We start from the raw sequence: 10789 nt of genomic DNA on the forward strand, positions 1-10789 counted from the left end.
CCTCTTAGCTGGCGCCTTGCCTACCCTGGGTTCAGCGAGCAGTGCAGACAATGTGAACAGCAAGACGATTGGATAGTTCGGCAGCATGCCCAGCAGACAGGGGAGCCTGAGGCTCCACTGGGTGAGGAAGCCAGTGGCTATGAGATAGCATTGGTCCCATGTGGCTGCGATCCTCTCCATGTGGGCTCCAGTGTAAAGACTGGGAGGTGGTGGACGAGTCACCACGATAGCAGTGAAAAATCGTTAGAGGCAGTGAGTTCCCATTTGCCGAACAAGGTGACATGGACTGCCGCTTGGAACCTTGGGGTGGATTCCCTGGCTGCCCTGAAGGTGAATATGGATAGTGCCCTCCATGACTGCCATGCAGTGTGCCATGTGCAGGATGCTTGGAAGAATGAAGCAACATATATATAGGTTTCTCAGGAGACAGGTAAGGTGATCTGGTATTCCCATCTCTTTAAGAATGTTCCACAGTTTGTTGTGATCCACATAGTCAAAGGCTTTTGTGTAGCCAATGAAGCAAAAGTGGATGATTTTCTGGAATTCTCTTGCTTTCTCTGTGATCCAAAAAAATGTTGGCAATTTGATCTCTGGTTCTTTTGCCTTTTCTAAGCCAAACTTGTACATCTGGAAGTTCCTTGGTTCAAACACTATTGAAGCTTAGCTTGAAGAATTTTGAGCATAACCTTACTAGCATGTGAAATGAGCCTAATTTTATGATAGTTTGAACATTCATTGGCATTGCCATTTTTGTTGGGATTGGGATGAAAACGGATTTCTTTTTCCCAGTCCTTGTGGCCACTGCTGAGTTTTCCAAATATGCTGACATATTGAGTGCAACACTTAAACAGCATCATCTTTTAGGATTTGAAATAGCTCAGCTGCCAATTTCATTACCTCTACTAGCTTTGTTTGTAGTAATGCTTCTTAAGGCCCACTTGACTTCACACTCCAGGATGTCTGGCTCTAGCTGAGTGACCACACCTTTGTGGTTATCTGGGTCATTAAGACCTTTTTTTGTGTAGTTCTGTGTACCAAGTACTATGTATAAAATAAATAAGCTACAAGACTATATTGTACAGCACAGGAAATATAGCCCAATATTTTATCATAACTATAAGTGAAGTATAACTTATAAAAATTGAGTCACTATGGTTGCACACCTTGAAACTCATATAATATTGCAAAGCAAGTATATCTCAGTTTTGAAAAAGGGTGGTGAATCCAAAAAATAACCTGTTGAATTTTTTACTTTTCAGCCCATCAACAAGAAGCAGTATCTAATTTTTCAATGATTCCAACCATGAGAGCTCTCATTCTGCTGGGGTAAATCTTGGGCAGTATGATGAAGTTCAAGTTTAGGTAGGCATTTCACTTTCCCTAAGAAGAAACACATGAACAAATAATCACAAAAACCATATTTGCTAGGTAAAGAATGAAGTTTAATTGTTGAAATAGTCAAAATGGTTCATTTCCAAAGAATAGTGATAGAATCTAAAAGACAGGAAGAAGGTCTCCAATTCTATGCAAAAGAAGAAAGAATCAAGAAGTTGGGCAAATGCATGAAGACACTGCCCATGCTATTGGGATTGATTTAATTTGATTGTAGGTAATAGTGAGTGTTGAAGGCCAGATGATGCATTAAGACTTGAGCAGCACATCACTGAACCCGTGCAAAGATGTGGCTGTTTAAACAGCGGGCTCGCAGGCATTTTCACAGCCAGGCTGAATGAAGGTAGTCAGGTTTGATCCCGCTCAGTCCAGGAGTGGGGTGGGAAGAGTTGAGCAGAAAGCAAGTTGGCACATAGGTGTCAGGCACATGGTAGGGCACGGGGGAGGTTGTCACAGAAAGTGGGCTGGAGGAGGCTGATGTCGTGTGGGCAGGTGCTGGGCAGGCAGACTCCACACCGACAGAATTTGTCAGAGGAGCAGATGGTGGTGGCAGGACCAGTGCGGACGCCTGCAGCAGCGGGGAGCACAGCAAGCCATGGGTGTCAGGAGCTGGGTTTTGTTGGGTTGATGAGAGAAGTCTTGGTGTCTCGATGCTTCTGTCTTCTCCCCTGGTTCTTATATACCCACCTCCCAGGGCGTCAGCCTATTACCGAGATTTTTCCCGCATGTTTCAGTTTATAGGTATCTCCATAAAAGCAGCTAATTACTTAAGTGTTTACTACTTAAGACATACTCCTCACCTCATAAAAAAGGGTTTAGATTGTTTTGTTGCCAAATTTAGGGCTCTTTTGTTTGTCACTGCGTGGACATTTCATTTCAGTCTTCAAAGGAACTGAGTTATTATCTTCTAATCATTGTAACATCACTAACAATGACCTGGCATGCTAGGTATCTGCAGATGGTTTTCACGTTTTCTTGCCTACTTTTCAGATGGAGAGAGAGCTAAGCTTTTCAATTGCTGTTCTACCAGAAACCAAACATTCTTTATGATGAATCAGCCCTCTGGCTGAAAAAGTTATACTATTTTAAGATTTCACATGGCTCCAAGAGACTGTGTGAACAGATGGAATCAACAGGGAAAGAGATTCTGGTTCTGCGTTAATGACCACTTTTTTTTTTTTTTTCTTTAATAGAGCTGTAACAAATGATTTGCTCTCCATTCCCTTCATTTGTGTTTTGAATGAAAACTTGTCAGGGGCATGTAGATGAGTTCAGATCTGCATGAGTGACAGTGATGGAGACTCTTTAAAATTCTATCCGAACATGGTATGAATTAATATTATTTATGGCCCCCAAACTAAACATATTGGGCCATTTAGAGGCTGAATGGTGCAGTAGTTCCTAAAATGAGTTTCATGAACACTTGTTTCAAAGAACATTAAAGGGTCCTCTGGTAAATAAGTTTGGGAAATACTGAGTTCTTTGCCTGTATTGACCTTTCAGAGCCTTTAATATGCTAAAGTGCTTTGTGACTTTTCTTTCTTTCTTTTATTTAAATATATTTGGCTGTGCCAGATTTTAGTTGTGGCATCTAGTTTCCTGGCCAGAGATCGAGCCAAGGCCCCCTGCACTGGAGGGCAGAGTCTTTACCACTGGACCACCAGGGAAGTCCCATGACTTTTCAATAAAGAGATACAGCATGTATTTTTCTCCAAACTTATTTGACCATAGAATCATTTTTATTTGTTAGTTTTCATAGATTAGTTTTCTATGGAGTACACATGGGGAGATCCCCCAGTTACATTTAAATCACTAGAATCTTAAAAATAAAATTATTTAAATAAGTAAAGGCATGAAACTTAGAATGCTATTTTAGCATTCTTTTAAAGGAGGAAAAATATTAAGGTGGTAAATCTTTAGAAATATTTTCCTTTGAAATCTTTCAAAAAATACATTCTCTTGACTCATCTTCAAACAAAATGACTCAGCCTCTAAAATGAAGTAGAAAATTGTACAACATAGAGGAGTCAGAAGCTTAAAGAGATGCAGATTAATACAATGAAGGATCCAAAAGATACTCAACGTGAAAACTGCTTTTATTTTAGCCATCTTCTTACTAGAATGATTTTGTGATTTTGGATCACTCTGCTAGAATTGTTTGCTGTCCACATCACTTCAGTAGGTATCAGTCAAACACTCATTGCTTGAGCACCTGCTGTAAATCAGGGATTATGCAAAAAAAGATACAAATATTTTCCTGCCTTTGAGGAGGCCATAGGAGAGGTCACAGAGAAATAAACTGACAAGTGCCAGATAACACAAGTTGTGCATCCAGGTTTTCTGGATAAGATGTGGGAGTTTAGAGGTTGGAGCCCCTGCCTTTCCCTGGAAGATGTAGGGAGCACTTGGTGAAAATGGAACGTTTATGTGGGTCTTGAAGAACGAACAGGAACTTTACAAGTAAAAGGGAATAGGAAGGGAATTTCAGCAAGTAAAGTAGAGAAACAAAACGCCGTGGTGTTTTTCTTGGGATGGCAAAAAGTGTCAGTTGGTTAAAGCACAGATTTTGAATCTCCTGTAGGGAGGCACTGGAGGAGAATAATGGGATATAAAATTGCAAAGGTGGCTTATCACCACAGTAGGAAGAATTGGCACTGCACTTAAGTGTCCTAAACTTAGGATTCTTCATTCCATCTTGTTGACAATGGACATTAAAAGGTTTTGAACATGAATATGCCATGATTGGATATGCGTTTTAGAAAGATGAGTAGTTTCTGGTGTAGGCTTAATGTCATCGTCATCATCATTGCTAAGTGTCAAGCTTTGTGCTGTACACATACTCTATGATTCTCACCAAAGCTTATGACATACGCAGTGTTACTCTCCCTGCCATTTGCAGATGAGGAATCCAGGGCATGGAGAGGCTAAGTAACTAGTAAGTGAGTAAGTGAAGGAGCTGGCATTTGAAGCCAAGCAGTCTGGCTCTAATTGCCCTGCTCTTAATCACTATGCCGTGTTCCCTCTCACTGTGGGCGTGTTGTTCTAACGAGAGTGAAGAATGCCCTTAAGGTTAGTTGCGTGTAAGAATGATGGGAGGAGGGGACCAGGTTATTTAAGTTCTTGAGACCGTAAGGTTTTAGAACCTATTTTCTTAACCAACGTACTATGCTGTAGAAAGGAGACAATTTGAAGGCAGGAACAATGGTTGGGAGCTACTTGATTACCCTGAAGGAGTGATGAGGAGGGCATGATTTCTGGCTGAGAGAGTATCATAATTGGTGGGAACAGAGAAAAGGGGATATATATGGGATTCCTGCACACATCAGCTTTCTAAGGTCCACTGTTTGGGGAGGGGGGGCATACCGGTTTCCACAATAAAGCAAATATTCTTCTTTTAAAAATTAACTAGAATATTCTAATCTTACTCTCCACTAATAGTTAGCATTTATTGAATATATACCATGTGCCAAGCATAGTGCTAAGTATTTTATGCACGTCTTCTTCCTTATTTCTTAACACCCTGATGAGATCAAGACAATTACTACACCTATTTTTCAGGTGTTAAAACTGAGAGTGGGGGTATTAAATAATAATTCAAAGTGTAGAACTAGCAGATGGTGGCTCATCTAACAGCAGTACTTCACACTTTTTAATAAAATCAGTATTCTGTGGAATTAACTTTTATATAATTATAAATTAGTCATTCTTTTTTTTTTTTTCATTTAATAATTCATTCAGCAAAACATCCAGCACCATGTTAGGTGCTAAGCACATAGATATAAGCAGGTCAGCTAAGGTTCTTCTTGTCATGGTTCATTGGTTGACATGGTTCATGTCTTGACATGGTTCATGTCTTGTAAGGTTCATTCTAGTGGAGGATACAGATAACACAAATGTAAACAGATGAATAAATCACAACTGCAGACGGTGACAAGTGCCTGAAGGAGGTAAAACAGAGTAATGTGACAGAGAGTAATTGGGAGATAGTTCAGGGAGTGTGCCTGTTGTGATTAGGTGGTCAGGGATGGTCTTTGCCAGGAGGATAGAGAAAGGGAAAGGTTGAGATCTGCAATAATGAGGTAGGTAGGTACGGGCCGGGAAGGATTTTGGCAGTTGTTCTGCCGAGTTTAGATAGTATTCTAGGGGCGTTGAGAATCTACTGGATAATTTTCAGCAGGGAGAGATCAGATGAGTTATGTTCTATAGAAAACAAACTGCAGCAGGGCCAAAGTGGGAACGGGCGGAACAAGTATGTGGTCCAGGTGAAAGGATGAACAGTGATGTCAGTGCTTAGTGAACCAGTAAGAGGCGGTAGAGTCTGGGAGGCAATTTTGAAAGTAGAGATGGTAGGTTAAATTGATCAAGGATCATGTTTAGGTGTCAGGTTTTTCTCCTAGGTGAGAGGGCACCTGAACCAAAAAGCGGCTGTCTGGAGTGATAGGGGAGAGGGTCTGTGATGAACTCAGAGTGGGAACTGCAGAGAGGGAGCAGGGCTGAAGATTTGGAAGCTCCAATACATAGATGAAATATGTGCTTGCTACCAACTTGCTGGACTGTGATAAAAGATCAGTAGTATGTGTGTTAGTCACTGTTTGTTGTGAGTCTGTGGGAACCTTACTAGCATCCACCTCCCAACAACTTGGTGCATTTCTGGGTTGCTGTCGGGAAACCCCTCCCAAGACAGTACCTCCTGTAGGCAGGGATGTCAGTGGTGGGAGGGTTCACACTTCATGGCAACCCGATTTTCTTTAAGCCCAATGAAGTGCTTCATCCCTTCGCAAAAGCAGGATACAGATACCTTTCCACTTTGTCATCCTAATAAAAATGCTTGCAAGTAAAAACACTTTGTCTTTACTTCCTGAATTGCAAGATCTTTAAAATTTCTGGAAACTCCTTTATGACATGGGTTGGAAGAAAGAATGACTGGTATCAGGACTGCCATTGATGTCCATCTTTTGAAACATTGCAGAAAGTGCCCTGTAGGAAAAAAACAGATTAGCCAAAATGGCATGGTCAGGCTCTCATGCCCCATGGTATCTCCCTCCTGCCCCACATTTGGTAAATAATGATTGTGTAGGAGCTGAGCTCACCTGCAGCGCTGTGCATGCATGGCTGAGGTTTATGTAACAGCTGAGATCACTTGTAGGACTGCACATGTACATCAGGTTCTCATTTCAACTTGGCTTACTCTGTGTGGGACCCCTGGAGCCCTGGCTGCTGCTACACTGGGGCTACACTGGAGTGACACCATGATTATGTTAAATGAGGCTGTGTTAGAGCTCCGCTATGGCTGTGCTTGGTTGCTTAGTCGTGTCTGACCCCATAGACTGTAGCCTGCGAGGTTCCTCTGTCCATGGGATTCTCTAGGCAAGAATGCTGGAGTGGGTTGCCATTTCCTTCTTCAGGAGATCTTCCCAACCCAGGAATCGAACCCGGTCTCCTGTATCGCAGGCAGATTCTTTACTGATTGAACTGCAAGAGAAGCCGCTTAGCCTTTATGGCTATGTTATTGTTACATTGTGGCTACTGCTGTGGCAGCTGCATCAGCCAGGAGAGAGGCTGTGTTATGGCTGCCGTGTCAGCCAGGAGAGATTAGGCTGTGTCTGCAGGTCCTACGGCTCCTTGAGTCTCCTTCTAGCCTCTTAGCTGGCGCCTTGCCTACCCTGGGTTCAGCGAGCAGTGCAGACAATGTGAACAGCAAGACGATTGGCATAGTTGGCAGCATACCCAGCAGACAGGGGAGCCTGAGGCTCCACTGGGTGGAGGAAGCCAGTGGCTATGAGATAGCATGTGGTCCCATGTGGCTGCGATCCTCTCCATGTGGGCTCCAGTGTAAGACTGGGAGGTGGTGGACGAGTCACCAGATAGCAGTGAAAAATCGTTAGAGGCAGTGAGTTCCCATTTGCCGAACAAGGTGACATGGACTGCCGCTGGAACCTTGGGGTGGATTCCCTTGGCTGCCCTGAAGGTGAATATGGATAGTGCCCTCCATGATGCCATGCCAGTGTGCCATGTGCAGAGATGCTTGGAAGAACTGAAGCAACATATATTGGCATCAGAGCAGAACCCCGTGGCTCTGAAGAACTCGGCATCTCTGACAGTGAGGCAGTAACTGAAGGTGACAATGAGCATTATGAGACTGTGGGTCCCTGCTTGGCAGTGAGGCCTGCTGGGTGGCAGAAAGTGAAGGATGAGCAGTCTATAGCCCAGGGGAGACATCCTCAAGAAACCCCCAGTGTGACCGAGCAAGACATATCGACCATATACTCTGGCGGAGTCGGTAGACTCGGGTATGCAATTTTGGCAAAAGCAAGGGGGAACACTTGGCAGCATGGCTCTTGAAACTTTGGGACACAGAGGTGGACAGTATCATATGTGTTGGGGATGAAATAGAACGGTTGGCATCTATAACCACTCACTCCTCATTGAGAAAAAAGTTTCAGAATGCTAGGCGGCTCATGCAGTCAGTCAGTCAGTCAGTCAGTTCAGTCGCTCAGCCGTGTCCGACTCTTGGCGACCCCATGAATCGCAGCACACCAGGCCTCCCTGTCCATCACCAACTCCCGGAGTTCACTCAGACTCACATCCGTCGAGTCGGTGATGCCATCCAGCCATCTCATCCTCTGTCGTCCCCTTCTCCTCCTGCCCCCAATCCCTCCCAGCATCTGTGCCTAAACCAAATGCACATCCTTATGGAATGGATCCTCTAGTGGCTCAAGTGGTAAAGAATCTGCCTGAAATGTGGGAGGCCTGGGTTTGATCGCTGGGGTGGGAAAATGTCCTGGAGGAGAGCAAGGCAACCCATTCTAATATTCTTGCCTGGAGAATCCCTATGGACAGAGGGTGCTGTCAGGCTACAGTCCGTGGGGTTGCAAAGTATCGGACATGACTGAGAGACCGAGAACAGCAGACGGAATGGATTAACGCTGCCATCCATACCGTGTGGTCGAACACAGGGGAGCTCCTGGATATACTGTGAGTACATGGCATACCTATGCCAAGTTGACCCACGTGGTGAGAGAACTGGGCATGAAGCAGCAGATATTTAACCCAAATACCCAAGGCCCATATGACAAACGTTTTACTGGCGGCATTTGAGGCACCAGTTTGAACAATGCCCTGTCTACCATTTTCAGATCCCTGACTGCTATTCTTGTGCCCTTTGTGGGGCACCCTATCTATAAGGTGACCTCGATAGCGGCTAGCCTGGGAGAAATAGAGGGATGGCAGTGGGCAAAGGGGATTAGTTGTGTGAAGACCCCAAGTTCAGCTCAGTTCAGTCGCTCAGTCGTGTCCAACTCTTCGAGACCCCATGAATCACAGCATGCCAAGCCTCCCATCACCAACTCCCGGAGTTCACTCAGACTCGCGTCCATTGAGTCAGTGATGCTATCCAGCCATCTCATCCTCTGTCGTCCCCTTCTCCTCCTGCCCCCAATCACTCCCAGCATCAGGGTCTTTTCCAATGAGTCAACTCTTCGCATGAGGTGGCCAAAGTACTGGAGTTTCAGCTTTAGCATCACTCTTTCCAAAGAAATCCCAGGGATGATCTCCTTCAGAATGGACTGGTTGGATCTCCTTGCAGTCCAAGGGACTCTCAAGAGTCTTCTCCAACACCACAGTTCAAAAGCATCAATTCTTCAGTGCTCAGCCTTCTTCACAGTCCAACTCTCACATCCATACATGACTACTGGAAAAATCATAGCCTTGACTACACAGACCTTAGTTGGCAAAGTAATATCTCTGCTTTTGAATATGCTATCTAGGTTGGTCATAACTTTCCTTCCAAGGAGTAAGCGTCTTTTAATTTCATGGTTGCAATCACCATCTGCAGTGATTTTGGAGCCCAGAAAAATAAAGTCTGATGCTGTTTCCACTGTTTCCCCATCTATTTCCCATGGATGAGACTGGATGCCATGATCTTCATTTTCTGAATGTTGAGCTTTAAGCCAACTTTTTCACTCTCCTCTTTCACTTCCATCAAGAGGCTTTTTAGTTCCTTTTCACTCTCTGCCATAAAGGTGGTGTTATCTGCATATCTGAGGTTATTGATATTTCTCCTGGCAATCTTGATTCCAGCTTGTGTTTCTTCCAGTCCAGCATTTCTCATGATGTACTCTGCATATAAGTTAAATAAGCAGGGTGACAATATACAGCCTTGATATACTCCTTTTCCTATTTGGAACCAGTCTGTTGTCCATGTCCAGTTCTAACTGTTGCTCCCTGACCTGCATACAGATTTCTCAAGAGGCAGGTCAGGTGGTCTGGTATCCTCATCTCTTTCAGAATTTCCCACAGTTTATTGTGATCCACACAGTCAAAGGCTTTGGCATAGTCAATAAAACAGAAATAGATGTTTTTCTGGAACTCTCTTGCTTTTTCCATGATCCAGCGGATGTTGGCAATTTGATCTCTGGTTCCTCTGCCTTTTCTAAAACCAGCTTGAACATCAGGAAGTTCACAGTTCATGTATTGCTGAAGCCTGGCTTGGAGAATTTTGAGCATTACTTTACTAGCATGTGAGATGAGTGCAATTGTGCGGTAGTTTGAGCATTCTTTGGCATTGCCTTTCTTTGGGATTGGAATGAAAACTGACCTTTTCCAGTCCTGTGGCCACTGCTGAGTTTTCCAAATTTGCTGGCATATTGAGTGCAGCACTTTCACAGCATCCTCTTTCAGGATTTGAAAGAGCTCAACTGGAATTCCTTCACCTCCACTAGCTTTGTTTGTAGTGATGCTTTCTAAGGCCCACTTGACATCACATTCCAGGATGTCTGGCTCTACATGAGTGATCACTAATAGAGTTTTGCCAAGAAAATGCACTGGTCATAGCAAACACCCTCTTCCAACAATATAAGAGAAGACTCTACACGTGGACATCCCCAGATGGTCAACACCAAAATCAGATTGATTATATTCTATGCAGCCAAAGATGGAGAAGCTCTATACAGTCAACAAAAACAAGACCAGGAGCTGACTGTGGCTCAAATCATGAACCTCTTATTACCAAATTCAGACTGAAATTGAAGAAAGCTGGGAAAACCGCAAGACCATTCAGGTATGACCTAAATCAAATCCCTTATGATTATACAGTGGAAGTGAGAAATAGATTTAAGGGACTAGATCTGATAGATAGAGTGCCTGATGAACTATGGAATGAGGTTCATGACATTGTACAGGAGACAGGGATCAAGACCATCCCCATGGAAAAGAAATGCAAAAAAGCAAAATGGCTGTCTGGGGAAGCCTTACAAATAGCTGTGAAAAGAAGAGAAGCGAAAAGCCAAGGAGAATATATTCAGAAATACAAAGGAAAAACATCATTTTTCTCTTAAAGGGCATGCATTACGTTGATCTCTAACTCTCCCTGTTGAAGAGGCAATCTGATAAGTAATTT

The 10789-nt window shown here is 43.7% G+C and overlaps 1 pseudogene; it reads right to left on the reverse strand.

Moving 5' to 3' along the window:
- LOC108638301 lies at window positions 1675-1989 on the reverse strand (annotated as a pseudogene).

Source organism: Capra hircus, chromosome 19 (assembly GCF_001704415.2).
Source record: "Capra hircus breed San Clemente chromosome 19, ASM170441v1, whole genome shotgun sequence".
Classification (NCBI taxonomy): domain Eukaryota; kingdom Metazoa; phylum Chordata; class Mammalia; order Artiodactyla; family Bovidae; genus Capra; species Capra hircus.